Below are 26,446 nucleotides of genomic sequence, written 5' to 3' on the forward strand. Positions count from 1 at the left end.
ATCTCCAGACTCGGGGAGAAGGCCTTGCCTCTCTAAAAATTGATGAATTTTTTTGACAAATTCAAGTGAACACTTGAAGCGCAAGCAGCACTCGAAGAACTCAAAGTATTGCTCTCCACCAAGCCAATGTTAGCTGCTCCAAGCAGTTGGGAGCATCTACTCTTGTACATCGCAGCTACAAACCAGGTTGTTAGCACCATCCTTACTGTGGAGCATGAAGAACCAGGCAAGGAATTTAAAGTTAAAAGACCCATCCACTACATCTCAGAAGTCTTGACCCCGTCCAAGCAAGGGTACACGCACTACCAAAAGTTGGTCTACATAATTTACCTAACCGTTAAAAAGGTAGTTCACTACTTTCAAGAACACCCGGTCACGGTAATCAGTGACGCTCCCTTGTTAGAGATCCTGCAAAATAGAGATGCCACAGGCCGAGTGGCGAAATGGGCAATAGAGTTCATCCCTTTGGAAATCAAATTCGAAGCCATGAAAGTGATCAAGTCTTGGGCACTAGTCGACTTCTTAGCTGAATGGATGGAACACGAGCAGTCAGCCCCAAGTATCCCTGAGCACTGGACTATGTTCTTCGACGGATCCAAGATTCTCCATGGCTCAGGGGCCAGAGTGGTTCTCATTTTCCCATGGGGAGACTGACTGAACTATGTACTCCAGATCCACTTTAATTCCTCTAACAACAAGGCCAGATACGAAGCCCTCCTGTATGGGATGTGTATGTTCATCTCACTCGGCATTCGCCCTTTGATGGTCTACGGGGATTGAGATCTTATTGTTAACCAAGTAATGCAAGAATGGGACATTCGGAGCCCGATATGACCAGACACTGCAAGTTGGAGAAAAATTCGAAGGCCTAGAGTTGCATCACATACCCCGGGCAAATGATCAAGCAACAGATGACCTGGCCAAGATCGGATCCACTCGGCAAGACGTTCTGAAGGACATTTTTCTTGAGCATCTACGCACTCCTTCAATCAAAGAAGATCCTTTTACACAGGAGCCCCCACAAGCAGTCGCCCATCAAATCCGAATGAAGTCGACGTCCCAACGGTGGTCGGCCTAATTCACAAAATTTTGGCGATCACTCCCGAGTGACCCAACCATATCCGACATACGTGCTCTGACAAGAGCTCCCTGAATATCAAGAAGAATCCCACCAAATCATTCAGCGATCCAAGTCCTTCGAAGTGATGGGAGACTAGTTATACAAGAAAAGCACTATGGGAATCACCCACAGATGCAACGAAGGATTACAGATCCTACATGAAATCCACTCAAGAACCTGTGACCATCATGTGTCCTCTCGAATGTTGGCCACCAAAGCGTTCAGAGTGGGTGTTTTTTGGCCGTGAGCCAACGAAGCGGCAAAAGACCTGGTGAAGTTATGTGTCGGATGCCAATTCTACAAGAATCAGTCACACTAACCTGCATCCGCGCTAAAGACCATCCTCTCGGCCTAGCCATTCGTCGTATGGGGTTTACCCACCTATTGGTAGCAGTGGATAAGTTCACCAAGTGGGTTGAAGTGAATCCCTTAAAAAATTAGACTCAACAATCGTCGCCAACTTCATTCGAACACTCATTTTTAGATTTCGAATCCCGCATGATATCATCACCGACAACGGGTCAAACTTCGACTCGGACGAATTCTGCGAATTCTGCTTTTCTCAAGGTACTCGGGTTAACTACGCCTCCATGGCTCACCCACAGTTGAATGGACAAGCAGAACGAGAAAATGGGATGATTCTACAAGGACTAAAACCTCAACTGATGAGAGATCTCAAGCACGTCATAGGACCATGGGTTGAAGAGCTATCATGTGTCCTCTAGGGCATACAAACGACCATGAATCGCTCCACCAAGCGCACTCCTTTCTTCATGGTATACGGGTCAAAAGTTATTCTGTCGAATGAATTACATCACAAATCCCCCCCCCCAAGTGGAATTGTACGACGAGGCCAGAGTTGAAGTAGCACGACAAGACGGTTTGGACCTCCTAGAAGAGGAGACAGAGCTAGGCCTCATAAGGTCGTGGCTTTACCAACAAGATTTAAGGCGTTACCATGATAAGCAAGTGAGGGGTCGCGCCTTCAAAAAAGGTGACCTTGTCCTCCGACTAGATCAACATAAGCCTCACAAGCTGGCGCCTCCACGACAAGGAACTTATGCCATCTCTAAAGTCTTACAAAATGGAGCTTACCGCCTCTACAACCTCAAGGATTGGGTAGAAGAATGACATGACTTGTGAGTGCGTCCGTATTTCCCCAAAGAGCAAGGGATGATCCAACACAACTACGGTAAGTATTTCCCTCACTTATGAAACCAAGGTTATAGAACCATTAGGAGAACCACGCAATACTATGTAAACGGTACTTGCACATCACCCTGGGCGTTTGGGTACCCGAACCCGAACCGAATCGAATTACCCGAATTGTCAAGTAATTAGGGTATCGGGTAAGGGTTCGGTTCTCATTTCTTGACTATTCGGTTTTCGGGTTAGGGTTCGGGTTCTAGTCTGGAAAACCCGAAATACCCATACTACCCAAATTATTCATACTGTCCAAAATTTTCATGCTGTTATTACACTAACTTGTTACCCATACTAACTAAAATACCCATATTACCAAAAATACCCATACTATCCGAGTTATTCATATCAAAAGTTGATGTATGCTCCGAATATTTTGTGTATTTTGGGTACCCGAATTACCCGAACCGAAATTTTGGTTAATTTGGGTTCGGGTATTTTTTTTTATAGAAACAATTTGGTTCCCATTTTCAAATACCCGAATTACCCATAAACCGAACTACCCGAACCGAAATAACCAAAATACCCGAACGCCCAGGCTGACTTGCACACAAAGAACAAATACTTGCAACCTGACGCATAAGAGAGGTTGTCAATCTCTCCTCGGTAAAAGATAGATTCTTTTGTATGATATTGGATAAATAGATCGCACAAGAAAATAAAATAAAATATACAAATAAAAAGTGGATCAAAGTATTTTTGGGTTTTTGGAATAATAGATATAAAAACAAATGCAAAAAAAGATAGATCAGAAAGCAATATACTAAAAGGATAGACCCGGGGGCGTAGATTTCACTAGTGGCTTCTCTCAAGAAAATAGCACACGATGGGTAAAGAAGTTACTGTTGGGCAATTGATAGAAGATAAAATAATCATGACGATTTCCAAGGCAATGATCAATATATAGGCATCACGTCCAATATTAGTAGACCGACTCCTTCTTGCATCTACTACTATTACTCCACACATCGACCGCCATCCATGATGCATCTGGTGTATTAAGTTCATGGAGAAACGGAGTAATGCAATAAGAATAATGACATGATGTAGACAAGATCTATTCATGTAGGAATATACCCCATCTTGTTATCCTTAATAGCAATGATACATGTGTGCCTTGCTACCCCTTCTGTCACTAGGAGAGGACACCGCAAGATTAAACCCATTACAAATCACCTCTTCCCATGGCAAGAAAAATCGATCTAGTTAGCCTAAATAAACCAATGATTTGGAGAAGAAATACGAGGCTATAAATAATCATGCATATAATCAAAGAAGACTCAAATAATATTCATGGATAGAAACTGATCATGAACTCAAACTTCATTGGATCCCAACAAACACACCGCAAAAAATCATTATATCAAATAGGTCTCTGAGAAACCATTGCATTGAGAATAAAAAGAGAGAGAGGAATTCATCTAGCTACTGCCTACGGACCCGTAGGTCTATGGTGGACTACCCATGCATCATCGGAGAGGCACCAATGAATATGTCGAACCCCTCCGTGATGGTGTTAGATTGGATCTCATGGTTCTCGAACTTGCGGCAGCTGGAATTGTGTTTCGTCGACTCCTCTCGGGTTTCTGGAATTTCTGAGGATTTATAGAGCTGAGAGGCTGTGGCGGAGACCTCCGTGGGCCCCCATGATACATCACGGCATGTTGGGGGCCTCTGGCACACCTTGTTGTATCATGGGCCACACGAGCCTCCCCTCGGGTGCTTCTTTGGCTCCCAAGTTGTCTTCTGGTCCAAAAAATCTCCAAAAAGTTTTGCGGCATTTGGACTTTGTTTGGTACTGATATTTTGTGAAGTAAAAAAAGCAAAAATCAACAACTGTCATTGGGCACTATGTCAATAGGTTAGTCCCAAAAAATGATATAAAGTTGCTACAAAATGATTGTAAAAAACCCAAGCATGATAATAAAACACCATGGGACAATAAAATTTATAGATACGTTGGAGACGTATAAGCATCCCCAAGCTTAATTCCTACTCGTCCTCGAGTAGGTAAATGATAAAAACATAATTTTTGATGTGGAATGTTGCCTAACATGTTCATCACATGTTCTTTTCTTTTATAGCATGGACGTTTGAACTTTTAGATGGCTCAAATCAATAATCTAGTTTTGACATGAAGACTTTAATACTCAAGCATACTAACAAGCAACCATGTCTTCCAAGGCATGGCCTCACCATCATAAAAAGACAAACTATTGTACCAATGGGGATTGTTAGAGATGTTGAAGTCTTGTGTGGGAAAATAAAATATCCTACTGATTTTCTTGTCCTTGGTTCCTCACAATATGATTTTTGTCCCATTATATTTGGTAGACCCTTCTTGAATATTGTTAATGCTAGGATTGATAGTGAGAAAGAATTTGTTACTGTAAGTTTTGGGCATATGTCTCATGAGTTCAATTTCTCTAAATTTCGTAGACAACCCCATGACAAAGAATTGCCTAGTAAAGATGAAATTATTGATCTAGCCTATATCGTTGTTCCTCCTACTAATCCTTTAGAACAATATTTGCTTGACCATGAAAATGATATGCATATGAATGAAAGGGATGAAATAGATAAGATTTTATTTGATCAGCAACTTATTCTGAAGCACAACTTGCGTGTTGAAATACTTGGGGATCCTTCTCCACCCAAGGGTGATCCCATGTTTGAGCTTAAACAATTACCTGATACTCTGAAGTATGCTTATCTTGATGAAAAGGAGATATATCATGTTATTATTAAGCTAACCTTTCTGTGCACGAAGAAAAGAGATTATTGAAAACTTTGAGGAAGCACCGTGCTGCTATTGGATATACTCTTGATGATCTTAAGGGCATTAGTCCCACTCTATGTCAGCACAAAATCAATATCGAGCCTGATGCTAAACCAGTCGTTGACCACCAACGATGGTTAAATCCTAAAATGAAGGAAGTGGTAAAAAGACGAACTGGTATCTCTATTAGTATCACAAGGCTTGTCCTCCGTCTTCCAAGGCATAGGCTCACCATCATAAAAAGACAAACTAGTCTTCGGGATCCTCAAGCCTGTAGCCAAACTCATTTTCTTAAATTTGTATTCATACTCATAGTTTTGGTTTTGCAGGTCCTAAATCTAGGCTTGGAGATGCTTGATTTTCTCATAAATCTTGAAGACGTGACCCCAGAGGTCCTTGGTGTCTAGCTTGTGCTTATGGGCAAACTCTGCGTCATCGTGTGATTGGCATTGAGTCCTCGTTCCACCATCCCTTGGCACTTGAAGACTTGTTGCTCCATTGCTTCGAGCCTTGTCTCCACGCTCCTGGTCTTCTTTGGTCCCTCAACATCACGGATGTGCAGCACCCCCTCATGCATCTCAATGGTTTGAGGGAGTTTTAGCACCTCCGCCAGGTAGGGGTTGATGATCCTCTCGAAAAACTTGTCCTTTGAAGCACTTGGAGAAGTCATGTTGATCTAAATCTGTGGCAGAAACAGCTCAAAACGAAAGCAGGAGAGATTGTCGTGGTACAAAGATCAAAAACAGCAAAGTGGCCATGTCTTCTTTGCATTTGCATCTAAGAAGTTTCAACAAAAACCCTCAAGCAAGATAGAATTGTGCTCATGTCTTCTTTGCATTTGCATCTAAGAAGTTTCAACAAAAACAACAAAGTGGCAAAGGAAAAACTCAAAACCCTAGCCACCATTTCAATTAAAGGAAATTTCATCTAGTTTAAAATCAATGAACCCAAAATGGCCTCAAGAAATGTTCAAACTTTCTGATAAATCATGAAAGTAAATGAGCATTGGAGAAAACTATTTTCTTGACACTTTAAGAATTTTAAATAAATCCAAAATCCACTGGTTTCAAATTTAAAATTTGAAATCAGAAACTATAGTTTTCCAAAAATTTTGAAAGTCTTGGAAATGAGTGGGGATATTATAACAAATATTTCAGGAGGTCTAAAATAGTTTTTACTTTTGTTTTGGAGCTGAAATAATTAGCAAAGCAATAAATAGCAAAACAGAAAAACAAAAACAGAGGAAATGGAAAAAGACTTACCTGTCGCCCAAGCCTGGCCCGGCCCATCTCCCCGCTCGTCCCCTCCCTCGCGCCAGTAGGCAGCAGGAGGTGGCCGCCGCCTCCTCCGGCGCGGCCACGCACCTGCGTGCCTGCCTGGCCGCCGGTTCGCCCTGGCGACGACGGGGATAAGCTCCCCAGAGCTTCCCCTATCCATTCCCCGCCTCGGTTCTTCCCCTCCTCCCGGATCCCCTCCTTCTCCCTGCTGCCGCCATTAGAGCCGAGCTCGAGCTCGAGCTGCCCGTGCCCCTGGCCATAGGATCCCCTCCCAGAGCACGCCATTAGCTCCGCCTCGTCGCCCTGGTCGTCTCTGCAGAAGCCGAAGCCTCCTCGAGCCCTGCAACGCCCGCAACGCCGTCGTCTTCCTCCTCTGGCCGCCGGACCTCTCCCGTCGATTCATCGCCCCCAGGCCTTCCCCGAGCCGTCTAAGCTCTGCTCTGCACTCCCTGTGAGCATGCGGTCGTTTCCCCTAAGTTTTCCCCGTCGATCCCCTCCTCTAGACCTAGTTTCACCGGAGCCCGATGAGGACCGCCGCTGCCGCTCGTCGCCGGTAGCCCTCCGATAATCAGCCCGTCCTTTCGAGGGCACCAACAGCTCCAGGACGACGTATAGATGCCGTAGCAGCTAAGAACCGAGCGTAGATCCCCCTGGTTCAAAGACCCCGAGGACGCCCGAGCTTCGGCCGCCGCTCCGGCTCGTCGCCGACGCCTCTTCCGACGACCCTAGCCTCCCTAGTTGGTCCTGCCAGATCGGCCACTTCGCGAGCTTGCTGTAGCTGCCAACCGCGTGCATTTTCGTGCTGTGCAGCGCCGTCTAGGTCGCCTCCGGCGAGCCCTCCGCCGCGGGTTTGGTCGCCGGCGACCACCCTCCGGTGGGCGTCGACGTGGCCAACCATTAGGGCGTAATCGCCCTCCCCTCAGTCGCTGCCAGAGGGCCCCACGCCTGGTCAAACCCCAATTAGGGGCTGGTCAGCGCGGGATTAGTCCCAGAGAGGCTGACCAGTGGGGCCCCCCTGTCAGATTTGACCTGAACAGGTCGGCTGACCTGCTGACGTCAGCCTGATGCAATAAATGGAATTTCCAGTATAAAGCTAATTCAGGAAATTGCTAAAAATTGCAAAAATCATAGAAATTAATCTGTAACTCCAATGAAAATAAATTATATATGAAAAAGTATCAGAAAAATTCAAGGATTCTGATTATGCTATTTTCAACTATGTTTGAAAAAGTTACAGAACCCTAAATTGTGAAATAAGGAATAATTCAATTCTTTTAATCACTTCATAAATGGAATTTGCAAAAATATTCAAATTTCATTATATATGCAATGATCACACACTGCCCTAATTACAAATCAGTATCATAACATGACATTCATGCATGTTAACACCAAGTTGATCTAAGCATCAGGTCGAATCAATTAAACCGGTATCCGAGAATACCTCGTTTGAATTGCTATTCGAATGTGATTCAAATCAACTCTAAACCTAATACATGTTGAAAATAATAATTTATCACTTGCATTCTCATGTCATGCTCATGCATCATTTTGAGTGCATATGATTGTTATTGAATGTTGCCATTCTTTCGGTAGGCTCCGCACCCCCGGATTCCACCGAATATCCGTCTGACGGATATCGTTCCTCCTCTGAGCAACAAGGCAAGCAACCCTTTTGATCATCCCGATAACTCCTATGTTCCTACTCCTGCATCTAATTATTGCATTAGGATCAAATGCTTCAACTGCTTTTGCCATGATAGTTGGACCCACTTCCTTTGCATGACTTAACCTTGTCACAGTAAATAGCCGAACCTTGCAACCTAGCATACCTGGTAGTTGCTTGAGCTATGATGTGCCTTATCCTGCTATACATGCTATGCTTAGAGTTGTGTATGGTCTGTCATCTGGGAGATGAACAGAATTGTGGAATGTGTTCGGTGAGCAAAGGTTGTGTGTTGAACTTGATTTGGTAAAGGTACCGGTGAAAGGCTGTGTAGGAGTACATGGCGGGTTGTTTCATTGGAACCGTCCATAGGAACTGAGTTCCGTGTATGTAATCCAAGACTAGATACTACCACATGTTGGGCCCTGAAATATGACCCCGCTCGGCCTATTAATCGTGTAGTACTCGGTCCAGGAGTTGCAAGTAGTTTCTGGTGTTTATAGTAATGCTGGAGGTCATGCATGGTGCTGACCTGAGAGGTGGGCCGTGATGCGGTAGGCAGTGGCACCGTGTACCAAGTGGCACCCGGACGGTGGGCTTGGGAACCCTGCGCACATCGTTTGAGGCCGTGGCGGAAACCTCGGCCGGACTTCCGTACGGGTTACTCTCAGATAGGCGATAAACCTGGACTAGGTACTAGTGTGGTTAACGGTCGTGGCCGACTCCCTCGCTGGGCTTTCGCTTGAAGGTTGCCGAGGTGCATGACGTGCACATGGCGATAAGTGGCGGGAGCGTGTGTGACGAAGTACACCCCTGCAGGGTTATGATCTATTCGAATAGCCGCGTCCGCGGATATGGACTACTTGGAGACATATGTTGTTCATAGATAACTTCAATGGCTACTCATAAAATTTTCAAGATAAGCGTGAGTGTCGTGGACGGCATTTCGTATGGAGACGGAATGATTCCACGATAGTGTATTGTTGTGGTGTTAGTGGACTCGTGTGCGAGAAATCAAGTTGTCAAAACTAATTTCAAAAGCAAGTTGTCTAGCCACGAGTCAAATGCTGGCTTCCCGCATGAAACCCCACAATACCTTCTTGATACCTTGCATGAGTAGTTAGTCATCCTAAAGTCTTGCTGAGTACCTTCGTACTCATGTTTGCTTAATAAATGTTGCAGAGGTTGCTAATGACCCTAATGGAGGGTTCTTCGTAGACATCGACGACGACGAGTAGCTGGTGTCCCAGCTACGATCTGGCCCTACGTCGGCTCTGTAGTATAGTCAGGCCATGTGCCTTCTAGCTGCACTGTCTGTACCCAGACAGTTTATAACTCTTCCGCTGGCTTGTATTTGTATGACTGTTATTATGGGTCGAGAGACCTTAATGTGTAATATTATGTGTGTGGCTCTTCTGAGCCTCTTAAATAAAGCTTGTATGGTTATGGTTATGTTGTGATGCCATCGATGTATCTATACATATCGGTATGCCATGCGTACGTGTGTCTTACTTGATATGTATGGGGTTCGAATACCTAGTCGTGAACTTTAGTAGCACTCCTTACAAGGAAATGCCCCTTTGTGATCCAACGAGCCTTGGTAGTTCGCTACTGCTCCAGACACATTGGTTGACCGGCATGTGTCCTTCTTAGCTGTTGTGTCTGTCCCCTTTGGGGAAATGTCACGCGACATAATGGAGTCCTTGTAGCTTGCTACGACTTGTCTACGTTCGTTGATGACCGACACCTGCTTTGTTGGGTCATGTATGCCTGTCCTTGTGCGGAACTGCCACTTTGGTTTATGACTAGACATGTCGATCTGGGTTCTTTGACATTGGATTGCTAGCGACACTATCGCATACGTGAGTCAAAAGACGCAAACGGTCCCGGCTAAGGTAAGGCTGCAGCCGTGGAGTTAACCGTGCGTGAGACCACAAAGGGATGCGATGTGTTACAAGCTGGATTCCTATGGCTTAGGATCGGGGTCCCGACAGCGTTGGTATCAGAGCCTGACTGACTGTAGGATTACTAAGCCAAACTGGTCGAAGTTGAGTCTAGAATTTCTTAGTTATATATAAGGGAATTGTTTGTGGAAGGGAACGTAACACTCTTGTTCTCTTCTCAAGATATTCTATTCTGGTCATCCTCGTCTTTTCCGCGGGAATTAAGGACTAGGTTGCTCATCTTCTCCTAGGCTCGTGTTTTTGATCGGTAGCTTATAGGACTACGGGTCGAGAGATATTGGGTTTCTTTTATTCCTAGGAAGCAGGAAGTAAGTTTTGATGATCAGAGAGTTGAACTTGATAGTTGAGTGGTTACGCTATTCCATTTTTGGGTTGTCTCAAAAATTTGTTTTTGAGCATTTACAGCCGTTATGCTGCCCAATTTTTCATTCGGAGCTCTAATGCTTTTGCATTACTCTCTATTTACAGATGCCTGGTCGTCCTTCTCGTCAGGTGGTACGTCTGACCAGGTGCATTGATGTGCCGGGTCATACGGCCATGCTGGTCAGGGTGATGTCGGTGTGCGGTTACCGCTGGTACCCCGAGTACACACTAGAGGAACAGTACCGAGACTTCAACCAGAGTCAGTACATCTGCACTGTTAGGGTATTTCCAGACTACCCTGGAGCGGAGAAGCCAATCCATTGGTCCTATGGGTTGGGGGTCACTGTTGACATGGCAGTACAAGATGCTGCCTATTCAATGCTGACCATTATGAGAGCGAGACATGCACTGCTACAGAATTCAGAGTTCTGCTATGTTCCGGCCTCTCAGCCTGGTGAAGAGGGATACCTCAGTGGAGTCTATTTTGATTCTTCTATGGAGGATCCACTTCTGCAGTCCACTGTTGAGATGCTAGAGAACAGAGACAGGGATGCTCGTGCTCTCCGCATGGAGCTTTATGCTACCCGTGCCCGCCTGTGGACAGCTTTGACGCAGCTGGCACCGGTAGTCCAGACAGGGTATGGAGAGATGGAGATGTTGAACCCTGTTAGGACCCATCTTCCGGCCCACGTTGACTAGCCAGCTATAGGAGGAGTCACACCTCTTCGGAGACCCCTCTTACCACCAGTCAGGGGACCAAGGCCACATCCGTGTCCTTATGGATCCTAGGGATCTCAGGCTAGAGTGTTTCCTGATCCGCAGGTTGAGCTTCCAGGTCATGGAGGTAATCTCTATGAGATGTTCTATGCGGATGCCTGAGCTGTGAGCGGAAGGATAGTATGGTAGTAGCCGTACGTTCACAGTCCTGCATGACTTGTGAAGTATGGTAGTAATGTGAAACGAATTCCGGAGGCCTAGATAAATAATGTATAGGAAGCTTGTAAGCCTCTGATGAGTAGTTCCACCATTTCAGTAGTTTGCTCTTCGGGTAAGTTTGTACTGAACTATGTAAGGGTGTGTATGAACCATGGTGTATATATAGCAGTTGCTTGTTACCATGTTGTTCGGATATTCATTTCCGCATTCCGTGTGTTCAGTACATTCTTAATCCATAGCTAGTATTGATATGATATTGGTCTAAGCTATGAGTTTGTTTGTCAGGATGGTGTTCACCAGGTTGAACCGTGCCCCTGCTCATGAGCAAGGTGAGGGTAGTCAAGCGTCGCAGGAAGACCTGCCTCACCCACCTTCTCTGGTAGAAGTGATGCTTGAGGCAGAAAGAAACAAAAGGGAGACCAACCGACTGCTAGAGCGTATTGAGAAGAATACGACTCGACAGCCTAGGAATGCTGCAGTGTCCCTCAACGACTTTGTGAAGCTGAATCCTCCAAAGTTTCATCATTCCGTCGATCCCCTCGACGCTGATGACTGGCTGTGCAGCATCTCACGCAAGATTCGCTCGGCGAATGTGTCTGAGGCCGACAAGGTGACCTTCGCGACGTATTTCCTGGAAGGACCCGCCAATCTGTGGTGGGAGAATTTTGAAGCTATGCGTCCTGCTGAACCAGTGGCCATCTGGGCAGACTTCAGCGCAGCTTTTCGTCTGCACCATATTCCAGAGGGCCTGATGGACAGAAAGAGAGAGGAGTTATGTGCCTTCACTCAGGGCAAGTTGAATGTGGATGCCTATAGCCGCGAGTTCGGTAACCTCGCCCGCTATGCAACACAGGAGGTGTCTACTGACGCCAAGAAGCAAGCAAGATTCCGTAAGGGTCTGAGCCCTGAGCTCCGTCGTGACCTGCGCCTTCATGAGTGTGCAAGTTTTCAAGCCCTAGTCAACAAAGCGATCAGTGCGGAGACTGGTCATTCTGACTTCGAAGCCACAAGGAAGCACTCCCGTGACTTTGGCTCATCTTCTGGTTCCGCGTTTCCAAAATGCAGGCTGTGGGTTCCAAACAGTTCTCTGCCGCCAAGGTACACTCCGAGGCCATCCTACGTGGCGCCTCAGACGAATAAGGCCAACCCTCCAGCAAAATCTTATGGTGGTCCAGCTAGCAATGCTGCACCACGTGCCAACCAGGTGATATGCTACAAGTGTGGAGAACCAGGGCATTATTCCCGTGAGTGTCCTCAGAATGTGGGTGCCAAGCAACCCGGAAAGTCCGTCGGGCAGGCCAAGTCGGGCAAAGCTTATTATGTGAAGCCAACTCCTGCACGTGGCCGTGTGAATTATGTGTCAGCAGAAGAAGCTGCAGAGGACCCCGACGTCATGCTGGGTACGCTTCTAGTGAATCATCACCCAGCGTCCGTTCTCTTTGACACTGGGTCTTCTCATTCCTTCATTTCAGAAAGTTATGCACAGTTGCATAACATGTCATTTTGTGATATGCCAACCCCATTGGTTGTCCAAACCCCTGGTAGTAAATGGCAAACCTCTAGGATAACCTATGATAATGAAATTCTAGTAGACAGGCTAGTTTTTCTAGCCTCATTGATAGCATTGAAATCTTCGGATATTAATATCATCTTGGGCATGGACTGGATGTCAGCTCACTATGCCAAGATTGATACTCAATCTAGAAATGTCCAGCTTAGCCATCCCTCGGATGAGATAGTAAATGTCTCTACTCGAGTTGCCAAATGCCAGCTCTATTCTTTAAATGCCAACCCCCTTCCGGAACTTGAAGACATTCCGGTAGTCCGTGACTTCCCGGATGTTTTTCCGGAGGAACTGCCAGGAATTCCACCTGACAGAGATGTAGAGTTTGTGATAGATCTTGTTCCGGGAACTGTCCCAATAGCCAGAAGACCTTATAAGATGGCACCCCTAGAGCTAGCCGAACTTAAGAAGCAATGAGATGAGGCCTTGAACGAAGGTTTCATTCGTCCTAGCTCTTCTCCTTGGGCTTGTCCCGTCCTCTTCGTCAAGAAGAAAGACGGAACGGATCGGATGGTTGTAGATTACCGACCAGTTAACCTGGTCACCATAAAGAACAAGTATCCGCTCCCCAGGATCAACGATCTGTACGATCAGCTCGCTGGATCCTCGGTCTTCTCCAAAATGGATTTGAGGTTGGGATACCATCAAATCAAGATTAAGAACGGGGACATTCCAAAAACGGCCTTTGTTACTCGTTATGGCCAATATGAGTACACCGTTATGTCCTTCGGTTTAACCAATGCCCCAGCCACCTTCTCTCGGCTGATGAATTCAATCTTCATGGAGTATTTGGATAAATTCGTCATGGTATACCTCGATGATATTCTCATCTACTCAAAGAATGAACAAGAACATGCCGAGCATCTAAGGCTGGTATTGATGAAACTTCGAGAGCATCGCCTTTATGCCAAATTTTCAAAATGTGAATTCTGGTTACCAGAAGTGACCTATCTAGGCCACGTAATCTCTGGTAAGGGTATTGTTGTCAATCCCGAGAGAGTTCAAGCTGTCCTTGATTGGACTCAACCTGAATCGGTTAAGCAAGTTAGGAGTTTTCTTGGTCTAGCGAGCTATTGTCGCCGCTTTGTCGAGAATTTCTCCAAGGTCGCAAAGCCTCTGACTGAACTCCTCAAGAAGGATAAGAAGTTCGAGTGGACACCACAGTGTGAGCATAGTTTTCAGGAACTGAAAAGACGCCTGACTTCCGCACCTGTGTTGTTACCACCAGATTTTTCTAAGGACTTTGTTATCTATTGCGACGCCTCGCGACAAGGATTAGGTTGCATTCTCATGCAAGATCGTCATGTGATCGCCTACGCATCTCGACAGTTGCATCCACATGAGGATAATTATCCCACACATGACCTTGAGCTTGCAGCTGTGGTCCATGCACTAAAAACCTGGCGACATTACCTTTTGGGTAATCGTTGCGAAATATTCACTGATCACCAAAGTCTGAAATATATCTTCACCCAGCCGGATTTGAATCTCAGGCAAAGACGGTGGGTTGAGTTGATCTCGGATTACGACTTAGGGATAACTTACACCCCGGGGAAGGCCAATGTTATGGCCGATGCACTAAGTCGTAAATCTTATTGTAACAATTTGATGCTACAACAAGGTCAACCACTTCTCCATGAGGACTTTCGGAAGTTGAATCTTCATATTGTTCCTCAAGGATTCCTTTCTACCATGGTGGCGAAGCCTACTCTTAAGGATCAAATTATAGCTGGCCAAAAGCGTGACAAGGGTATATCACGGATCAAGGAGGGTATTTTTAGCGGAAGCGCTAAAGAATTTTCCATGAATGATCACGGTGTGGTGTTCTTCCAGAATCGTTTAGTGGTTCCTAAGAACCCACATCTAAGGCAGTTAATCCTTAAGGAGGCTCATGATTCTCCTCTCACCATTCATCCCGGTAGTACTAAGATGTATCAGGACCTACGCCAGAGGTTCTGGTGGACTAGGATGAAGAGAGAAATTGCTGAGTTCGTTGCTAACTGCGACGTTTGTCGCCGAGTTAAGGCAGAACATCAAAGGCCTGCTGGCACCCTTCAACCTTTAGCTATTCCTGAATGGAAATGGGATAAAGTTAGCATGGATTTCATTACCGGATTTCCCAAGACCAAGAAAGGAAATAATGCTATCTTTGTGGTCATTGACCGTCTTTCCAAAGTGGCTCATTTTCTTCCTGTTCGTGAGAGTATAACAGCTAGCCAGCTAGCAGAGTTATATATCTCTCGAATAGTGTCTCTTCATGGTGTTCCCCTGGAAATTAACTCGGACCGTGGAAGTATTTTTACTTCTCGTTTCTGGGAAAGTTTTCAGAATGCCATGGGGACTCACTTATCTTTTAGCACTGCTTTCCATCCTCAATCAAGTGGTCAAGTAGAAAGAGTGAATCAAATCCTAGAAGATATGCTCCGAGCTTGTGTTATTTCGTTCGGTATGAATTGGGAGAAGTGCCTTCCATTCGCCGAATTCGCCTATAACAATAGTTATCAATCAAGCTTGGGCAAAGCCCCTTTTGAAGTTCTCTATGGACGAAGATGCCGAACCCCTCTTAATTGGTCAGAAACCGAAGAGAGGCAACTCTTTGGCCCGGATATGATCCAGGATGCAGAAGAGCAGGTTCGCATTATTCGTGAAAAGTTGAAAACAGCCCAGTCTCGTCAAAAGAGCCAATATGATCGTCATCATAAGGCTATGACCTTTGAAGTTGACGAGAAGGCTTATCTTCGGGTTACACCTTTGAAGGGTACCCATCGATTCGGTATCAAGGGCAAATTGGCTCCTCGTTACATTGGACCTTTTCGCATTCTTGCCAAACGAGGAGAAGTTGCCTACCAGTTGGAACTTCCTCCGCATCTTTCCAAGGTTCATGATGTTTTCCACGTCTCGCAACTCAGGCGTTGCTTTTAGGATCCTATCCGTGAAGTGGACCACGAAATGCTTGATCTACAAGATAACCTTTCTTACCGAGAATACCCCGTGCGTATTCTTGATCAAGCTGAGCGTACCACTCGACGTCGAAACCTCAAGTTTCTTAAAGTTCAATGGTCAAATCATTCTGAAAAGGAGGCAACTTGGGAAAGAGAGGATCGTCTCCGACTTGAATATCCTGCGTTATTTCCGACGACTTCGAAATCTCGGGACGAGATTCTTTTGAGTGGGGGTGAGTTGTCACATCCCTAACCCTCAAGCAGGATAGCATTATGCTCATGTCTTCTTTGCATTTGCATCTAAGAAGTTTCAACAAAAACAACAAAGTGGCAAAGGAAAAACTCAAAACCCTAGCCACCATTTCAATTAAAGGAAATTTCATCTAGTTTAAAATCAATGAACCCAAAATGGCCTCAAGAAATGTTCAAACTTTCTGATAAATCATGAAAGTAAATGAGCATTGGAGAAAACTATTTTCTTGACACTTTAAGCATTTTAAATAAATGCAAAAGCCACTGGTTTCAAATTTAAAATTTGAAATCAGAAACTATAGTTTTCCAAAATTGTTGAAAGTCTTGGAAAGGAGTGGGGATATTATAACAAATATTTCAGGAGGTCTAAAATAGTTTTTACTTTTGTTTTGGAGCTGAAATAATTAGCAAAGCAATAAATAGCAAAACAGAAAAACAAAAACAGAGGAAATGGAAAAAGACTTACCTGTCGCCCAAGCCTGGCCCGGCCCATCTCTCCGCTCGTCCCCTCCCTCGCGCCAGTAGGCAGCAGGAGGTGGCCGCCGCCTCCTCCGGCGCGGCCACGCACCTGCGTGCCTGCCTGGCCGCTGGTTCGCCCTGGCGACGATGGGGATAAGCTCCCCAGAGCTTCCCCTATCCATTCCCCGCCTCGGTTCTTCCCCTCCTCCCGGATCCCCTCCTTCTCCCTGTTGCCGCCATTAGAGCCGAGCTCGAGCTCGAGCTGCCCGTGCCCCTGGCCATAGGATCCCCTCCCAGAGCACGCCATTAGCTCCGCCTCGTCGCCCTGGTCGTCTCTGCAGAAGCCGAAGCCTCCTCGAGCCCTGCAACGCCCGCAACGCCGTCGTCTTCCTCCTCCGGCCGCCGGACCTCTCCCGTCGATTCATCGCCCCCAGGCCTTCCCCGAGCCGTCTAAGCTCTGCTCTGCACTCCCTGTGAGCATGCGGTCGTTTCCCCTAAGTTTTCCCCGTCGATCCCATCCTCTAGACCTAGTTTCACCGGAGCCCGACGAGGACCGCCGCTGCCGCTCGTCGCCGGTAGCCCTCCGATAATCAGCCCGTCCTTCCGAGGGCACCAACAGCTCCAGGACGACGTGTAGATGCCGTAGCAGCTAACAACCGAGCGTAGATCCCCCTGGTTCAAAGACCCCGAGGACGCCCGAGCTTCGGCCGCCGCTCCGGCTCGTCGCCGACGCCTCTTCCGGCGACCCTAGCCTCCCCAGTTGGTCCTGCCAGATCGGCCACTTCGTGAGCTTGCTGTAGCTGCCAACCGCGTGCGTTTTCGTGCTGTGCAGCGCCGTCTAGGTCGCCTCCGGCGAGCCCTCCGCCGCGGGTTTGGTCGCCGGTGACCAACCTCCGGTGGGCGTCGACGTGGCCGACCATTAGGGCGTAATCGCCCTCCCCTCAGTCGCTGCCAGAGGGCCCCACGCCTGGTCAAGCCCCAATTAGGGGCTGGTCAGCGCGGGATTAGTCCCAGAGAGGCTGACCAGTGGGGCCCCCCTGTCAGGTTTGACCTGAACAGGTCGGCTGACCTGCTGACGTCAGCCTGATGCAATAAATGGAATTTCCAGTATAAAACTAATTCAGGAAATTGCTAAAAATTGCAAAAATCATAGAAATTAATCTGTAACTCCAATGAAAATAAATTATATATGAAAAAGTATCAGAAAAATTCAAGGATTCTGATTATGCTATTTTCAACTATGTTTGAAAAAGTTAAAGAACCCTAAATTGTGAAATAAGGAATAATTCAATTCTTTTAATCACTTCATAAATGGAATTTGCAAAAATATTCAAATTTCATTATATATGCAATGATCACACACTGCCCTAATTACAAATCAGTATCATAACATGACATTCATGCATGTTAACACCAAGTTGATCTAAGCATCAGGTCGAATCAATTAAACCGGTATCCGAGAATACCTCGTTTGAATTGCTATTCGAATGTGATTCAAATCAAATCTAAACCTAATACATGTTGAAAATAATAATTTATCACTTGCATTCTCATGCCATGCTCATGCATCATTTTGAGTGCATATGATTGTTATTGAATGTTGCCATTCTTTCGGTAGGCTCCGCACCCCCGGATTCCACCGAATATCCGTCTGACGGATATCGTTCCTCCTCTGAGCAACAAGGCAAGCAACCCTTTTGATCATCCCGATAACTCCTATGTTCCTGCTCCTGCATCTAATTATTGCATTAGGATCAAATGCTTCAACTGCTTTTGCCACGATAGTTGGACCCACTTCCTTTGCATGACTTAACCTTGTCACAGTAAATAGCCGAACCTTGCAACCTAGCATACCTGGTAGTTGCTTGAGCTATGATGTGCCTTATCCTGCTATGCATGCTATGCTTAGAGTTGTGTATGGTCTGTCATCTGGGAGATGAACAGAATTGTGGAATGTGTTCGGTGAGCAAAGGTTGTGTGTTGAACTTGATTTGGTAAAGGTACCGGTGAAAGGCTGTGTAGGAGTACATGGCGGGTTGTTTCATTGGAACCCTCCATAGGAACTGAGTTCCGTGTATGTAATCCAAGACTAGATACTACCACATGTTGGGCCCTGAAATATGACCCCGCTCGGCCTATTAATCGCGTAGTACTCGGTCCAGGAGTTGCAAGTAGTTTCTGGTGTTTATAGTAATGCTGGAGGCCGTGCATGGTGCTGACCTGAGAGGTGGGCCGTGATGCGGTAGGCAGTGGCACGGTGTACCAAGTGGCACCCGGACGGTGGGCTTGGGAACCCTGCACACATCGTTTGAGGCCGTGGCGGAAACCTCGGCCGGACTTCCGTACGGGTTACTCTCAGATAGGCGATAAACCTGGACTAGGTACTAGTGTGGTTAACGGTCGTGGCCGACTCCCTCGCTGGGCTTCCGCTTGAAGGTTGCCGAGGTGCATGACGTGCACATGGCGATAAGTGGCGGGAGCGTGTGTGACGAAGTACACCCCTGCAGGGTTATGATCTATTCGAATAGCCGCGTCCGCGGATATGGACTACTTGGAGACATATGTTGTTCATAGATAACTTCAATGGCTACTCATAAAATTTTCAAGATAAGCGTGAGTGTCGTGGACGGCATTTCGTATGGAGACGGAATGATTCCACGATAGTGTATTGTTGTGGTGTTAGTGGACTCGTGTGCGAGAAATCAAGTTGTCAAAACTAATTTCAAAAGCAAGTTGTCTAGCCACGAGTCAAATGCTGGCTTCCCGCATGAAACCCCACAATACCTTCTTGATACCTTGCATGAGTAGTTAGTCATCCTAAAGTCTTGCTGAGTACCTTCGTACTCATGTTTGCTTAATAAATGTTGCAGAGGTTGCTAATGACCCTAATGGAGGGTTCTTCGTAGACATCGACGACGACGAGTAGCTGGTGTCCCAGCTACGATCTGGCCCTACGTCGGCTCTGTAGTATAGTCAGGCCATGTGCCTTCTAGCTGCACTGTCTGTACCCAGACAGTTTATAACTCTTCCGCTGGCTTGTATTTGTATGACTGTTATTATGGGTCGAGAGACCTTAATGTGTAATATTATGTGTGTGGCTCTTCCGAGCCTCTTAAATAAAGCTTGTATGGTTACGGTTATGTTGTGATGCCATCGATGTATCTATACATATCGGTATGCCATGCGTACGTGTGTCTTACTTGATATGTATGGGGTTCGAATACCTAGTCGTGAACTTTAGTAGCACTCCTTACAAGGAAATGCCCCTTTGTGATCCAACGAGCCTTGGTAGTTCGCTACTGCTCCAGACACATTGGTTGACCGGCATGTGTCCTTCTTAGCTGTTGTGTCTGTCCCCTTTGGGGAAATGTCACGCGACGTAATGGAGTCCTTGTAGCTTGCTACGACTCGTCTACGTTCGTTGATGACCGACACCTGCTTTGTTGGGTCATGTATGCCTGTCCTTGTGCGGAACTGCCACTTTGGTTTATGACTAGACATGTCGATCCGGGTTCTTTGACATTGGATTGCTAGCGACACTATCGCATACGTGAGTCAAAAGACGCAAACGGTCCCGGCTAAGGTAAGGCTGCAGCCGTGGAGTTAACCGTGCGTGAGACCACAAAGGGATGCGATGTGTTACAGGCTGGATTCCTATGGCTTAGGATCGGGGTCCCGACACATATCTCCCTCTGCTCGACCTCTCTCTCTGTATAATTTCTCATCTCTCCCTCTCTCTGTTTCTGGCTGACAGGAACAAAAGGCATGGGGGGCAGCTGGAACGAAGCTTGCCGGGAACGCGCCGTTGACCGACCCCATGCCCAGTGCTTTCTCTTTCTCCTTCCATGTGCTCTCCTCCTCTCTCTCCTGTAACCCCCTTTCTTTGTGTCTCTTGGTCCCCGAGCAGGAGCCCCGAGCCAAGCCGCTACCATGGACCTCGTAGCAGCTCCATTCCTGAGGGTTGTCCGCACCATTGTTGCTCGGATCCGGCGCTGACTGAGCGGATCCGATCATTTCAGAGCCGTGCCGGAGCCGCGTCGCCTCGTGGCCACTGGACCGGTCACCCCAGATCGTCATTGCCATGGACAGGAGGCATGTGCCACTGGAGCCATGGTCGCCTCTGTCAATCTTCGCCCCGCCACTAGATGTAGTTCCTGTCGCTGGGAACGGATCAGCCCCGACGCCGTCTCAAGGCACTACCGCAGCTTCGTGCCTCCCGCGACCCATGCCAGGGACCTTCTCTACGTTTTTTTGCCATGGCCGCAACCTCTTCTTCTCCTCTGTAAGAAACCCCCCTCCATAACTGTACCTCTGTTCTTATCTCCATATCCGTTTGGGCATGTTACGTTATTTTGTATAGCCCCAATTTGTCCACGAGCAGCCTAGTAGTGTAGTTGGCTAGAGCAGCCAGCTTTCCAACCGAGCAGTCTGGGTTCGAATCCCAGTAGCGCCATATTTCTTTTGCCTAGTTTCGTTAACCTTTTTCGTCAGATTCGCTGGAGGGTGTGCTTCACCTAGCGCAACACTTCTTGTGTTAGCATAATTCCTATGTAGCCAACTGGTTAGCATGTTGCATTGCAACCGAGGCGTCCTGGGTTCGATCCCTTGCCCATGTAGGTTTTTTTATGCCTGAGCAAGTGTTGCAACTGTTCAAATCATCCCAATCTGCAGGATGCCATCTTATTGTAATGTCTATAACTAGATAACCGTTCATTGATTTAAATTGGTTTAAATACGTAACTTGACTAGAATTTTACGTAAGTTAATATTTTTCCAGCTCTCTCATGCATGATTAAAACTGTTAACCTTGTTGTTTATCTCGGTTTCGTTTCATCGTGTTATAAACGGTTTAGTCCGTAGTTTATTTTCCATAGCTCCATTGGGAATGAGCCATATATGTAAATGCACTAGAGCAACCTGTAGTTTCACGTGAACCACTTTTTTTGCCGATTAACAATCATAAAAAGTGACTAGGACAGATCTGGACAAAATTAGAATTTAATGCATGGGGTCGTTTCGGAAATGCTATAAGTTGTTTCTGGCCTCATTTAATATGCCTAGATAGGTAGATTAATTGGTGCTTCACTCCTTGCCATGTTAACAACATTTTAATATTGTTGTGTTCCTAAATGGGAATGAACTAAACAATTAAACGTGGAGTTTCGTCGATATGCAACTCGTAGCATATCGAGCTTCACTTAATGTGTAGTGTTTGCATGAGGTGAATTGCCATGTCATGCCTTGCATTATTGAACTGATCATGCATCATATTAGGTTGTGCATCATGTCGTGCATTTGCCGTGGTGAATATCTGTGTTGATTCTTGTTTCCGGTTTGCTTCGTCTCAATAGAGTTCCGACCGCTTCGGAGTGTGAGGGTTCGCTCGACTACGTCGGTTCGCCTGCTTGACGGAGTCATTCTTCTTCCAAGCGGGATCTCAGACAATATGACCATTTCCCTAGATACCATTATTATCATTGCCATGCTAGTTATTTCGATTTATCGTTATGTCTCGCTGCCTACAACGTGTTAAATATCAGCCTCTCAACATTGCCATGAACCCTTCAACCTGTTCACAACCTAGCAAACCACTGATTGGCTATGTTACTACTTGCTTAACCATGTGTTAGTGTTGCTAGTTGCAGGTGCAGTTGCTTCCATGTGATAACATGGGTTCCTTGTCTTATCACCCTATTAATTGCTATTTAATTTAATGGACCTATATACTTGGTTAAAGGTGGAAGGCTTGGTCTACTTCACACCATATTTTCAACCTTTCACTTTTACTTCGTTGCACTTTCCGCCTTTAGATCTCACCTTGCAATCAATCTTAAAGGGATTGACAATCCCTTTATCGCGTTGGGTGCAAGTTTGTTTGTGTTTCCGCGGGTACTCTGGACACTTGGCTTGATTCTCCTACTGGATTGATACCTTGGTTCTCAAACTGAGTGAAATACTTACTGCTCCTGTGCTGCATCACCCTTTCCTCTTCAAGGGAAAAACCAACACAAGCACAAGAGGCAGCAGAAGGATTTCTGGCGTCGTTGCCGGGGATTTCTGTCGCTATAGCTGAAGAATTTTTAGCGCCGTTGCCGGGGAGGTTCAAGTCAAGAATAGTCTCCCGTCAACGTGCCAATTTCTCGCGCCGTTGTCGGGGAGGATCAAGTCAAGAATAGTCTCCCGTCAACGTGCCAATTTCTGGCACCGTTGTCGGGGAGGATCAAGTTCTAGGTGAAACTCATCCAAGTAAGTGTCGCAAACTCATCTCTTGCATTTACTTTTTTTTGCCTCTCGTTTTCCTCTCCCCCACTTCTGAAAAACAAAAAATTACAAAAATATTTGCCTTTTTCGTTCGTGCTTTTCTCTCGCTTGCTTTCTGTTCGCTTGTGTGCTTGTTTGCTTGGTGAAGTCACCATGACTGAAAACACCAAACTTTGTGACTTCTCGAATACTAATAATATGATTTTATTAGTACTCCGATTGCTCCCGTCACTAGTGCGGAATCATAAGAAATCAATGCTGCTTTGCTAAATCTTGTTATGAAAGAGCAATTCTCCGGCCTTCCTAGTGAAGATGCCGCATCCCATCTTAATACCTTCATTGAGCTTTGTGATATGCAAAAGAAGAAATATGTAGATAATGATGTGATTAAGTTGAAGCTTTTTCCGTTCTCGTTGCGAGATCGAGCAAAAACTTGGTTTTCATCTTTGCCCAAAAATAGTATTGATTCTTGGAACAAGTGCAAGATGCTTATATATCCAAGTATTTTCCGTCGGCTAAGATTATCTCTCTCCGTAATGATATCATGAATTTTAAGCAACTTGATCATGAACATGTTGCCCAATCTTGGGAGAGAATGAAATTGATGATTAGAAATTGTCCCGCTCATTGCTTGAGTCTTTGGATGATTATACAAATCTTCTACGCCGGTTTGAATTTCGCTTCTAGAAATATCTTGGACTCCACCTCAGGTGGAACGTTCATGGAAATCACATTAGGAGAAGCCACAAAACTCCTAGACAATATCATGACAAACTACTCTCAGTGGCACACTGAAAGGTCAGCTACTAGTAAAAAGGTACACGCTATAGAAGAAATTAACTCGTTGAGTGCTAAGATGAATGAGTTAATGAATTTGGTTGCTAGTAGAAGTGCTCATTTAGATCCTAATGATATGCCCTTGTCTTCCTTGATTGAGAGTAGTAATGCGAGCTTGGAAATTAATTTTGTTGGTAGGAATAATTTTGGCAACAACAATGCTTTTAGAGGAAACTATGTTCCTAGGCCTTTTCCTAGTAACCCCTCTAATAACTTTGGCAACTCCTACAACAATACTCATGGAAATTAATATAAATTGCCCTCTGATATAGAGAGTAATACCAAAGAGTTTATCAACTCGCAAAAGATTTTCAATGCGTCCATAGAGTGAAATCTACTCAAAATTGATGATTTGGCTAGGAGCGTTGATAGAATGTCTATTGATATTGATGCTTTGAAAGTTAGATGTGCTCCTCCCAAGATCAATATGGATGAACCTTTGAAAGCTATGCGTGTTTCCATGAGTGAGAGCAAAGAAAGAACCGCCCAAATTCGTGCTAGACATGAATGGCTTAAAAAGGCATGTTCTCGTGATAAGAATCACGAAGATCTTAAAGTGCTTGGTGTGACTCCCATTGAATCCTTGTTTTCTAGTGCCAAACCTAATGATGATGGGGATGGATATGAATCCACTTTGGTTGAAAAACGCCCCAATGATTCGGAGTCCATCTATCTTGATGCTAAAAGCATTGAAAGTGGAGTAGAAGAAATCAAAACTTTGAGTAGTAATGAAACTACTACTTTGGATTTTAAGGAATTCAATTATGATAGTTGCTCCTTGATTGAATGCATTTCCTTGATGCAATCCATGCTAAACTCTCCACACGCTTATAGCCAAAACAAGGCCTTTACTGATCATATCGTCGATGCTATGATAAAATATCTTGAAGAGAAACTTGAGTTGGAAGTTTATATTCCTAGAAAGCTTCATGATGAGTGGGAACCTACTATCAAAATCAAAATCAAAAACTATGAATGCAATGCTTTGTGTAATTTGGGTGCTATTGTTTCCGCGATTCCAAAGTCTTTATGTGATGTTCTAGGCTATAATGAGATTGAGGAGTGTTCTCTTAATTTGCATCTTGCGGATTCTACTGTCTAGAAACCATGGGAAGGATCAATGATGTTCTTATTATTGCAAATAGGAACTATGTACCCGTGGATTTCATTGTGCTTGATATTGATTGCAATCCTACATGCCCTATCATTCTTGGTAGACCTTTCCTAAGGACTATTGGTGCTATCATCGATATGAAGGAAGGGAATATTAGGTTTCAATTCCCTTTAAATAAAGGCATGGAGCATTTTCTTAGAAAGAAAATAAGGTTGCCTTATGAATCCATGACGAGGGCTACTTATGGTTTGAGCACCAAAGACGACGATACGTGATTCTATCGCCTTATGCCTAGCTAAGGGCGTTAAACAATAGCGCTTGTTGGGAGGCAACCCAATGAATTTATATTTTTCTTTCTGTTTTGTTGCGTCCACACCATCATAATTCTGTTATGATTTTTTTTTTGTGTTTTTTTGTGTTTAAGCCAAGCAAAACCTTTATGACTTGTTGGGTGATGGTTGTTTGATCCTGCTGGAAAAAGACAGAAACTTTTCACTCACGAAATTATTTTTCATTTTTATTCAGAAAGAGATTTTGAGTTGATTCTTTTTGCTGCTGGTTGATATTCCTTTTTCCCAGGATGTCGTAAGTTTTCAGAATTTTTCAGGTACCATAAGTATACAAAGTATACATATTGCTACAGACTGGTCTGATTTTACAGATTCTGTTTTTGTTGTGTTCATTGCTTGTTTTGATAAAACTATGGATAGTATCGGGGGGGTACTAGCAATGGAAAAGTGAGAATGCAGTAATCTAACACCAATATAAATAGAAATCAAGATTGCTATAGTACCTAAAGAGATGGTAGTTTGTTTTCTTGTGCTAATGATATCACGAGTTTCTGTTTAAGTTTTGTGTTGTGAAGTTTTCAAATTTTGGGTGATGTTCTCATGGAAAAAGGGATAAAGAGTGGAAAGAGATCAAGCTTGGGGATTCCCAAGGCATCCCAAGACAAATTCAAGGACACCAAAAAGCCTAAGCTTGGGGATGCCCCGGGAAGGCATCCCCTCTTTCGTCTTCAATCCATCGGTAACATTACTTGGAGCTATATTTTTATTCACCACATGATATGTGTTTTGCTTGGAGCGTCTTGTATCGTAGGAGTCTTTTCTTTTTGTTGTGTCACAATCATCCTTTCTGCACACCTTTTGAGAGAGACACGCACTCATCGTGAATTTTCTAGAATACTCATTGTGCTTCACTTATATCTTTTGAGCTAGACAATTTTGCTCTATGTGCTTCACTTAGATATTTTAGACCACGGCGGTGCGTAACTTGGTAGTTTGCTTGTGCTATGAAATTAGTCCCAAAGGTGATAGGTACCCAAAGAGGATACAATAAAATTCCATCTTCATGTGCATTGAGTAGAAGAGAAGTTTGATTCCTCTCAATTAGCTTTGAGATGTGGATTTGGTAATATTAAGAGTTATGTTAGTAGGGTGTTGTGAATCTAGAAATACTTGTGTTGAAGTTAGTGATTCCCGTAACATGCACGTATGGTGAACCACTATGTTAGGAAGTCGGAGCATAATTGATCTATTGATTGTCATCCTTTGTGTTGCGGTCGGGATCGCGCGATGGTTTACACCTACCAACCCTTCCCCTAGGAGTATGCGTTTAGCACTTTGTTTCGATTACTAATAAAAACTTTCACAATAAGTATGTGAGTTCTTCATGACTAATGTGAGTCCATGGTATAGATGCACTTT

This window comes from Hordeum vulgare, chromosome 7H (genome assembly GCF_904849725.1).
Source record: "Hordeum vulgare subsp. vulgare chromosome 7H, MorexV3_pseudomolecules_assembly, whole genome shotgun sequence".
NCBI lineage: Eukaryota > Viridiplantae > Streptophyta > Magnoliopsida > Poales > Poaceae > Hordeum > Hordeum vulgare.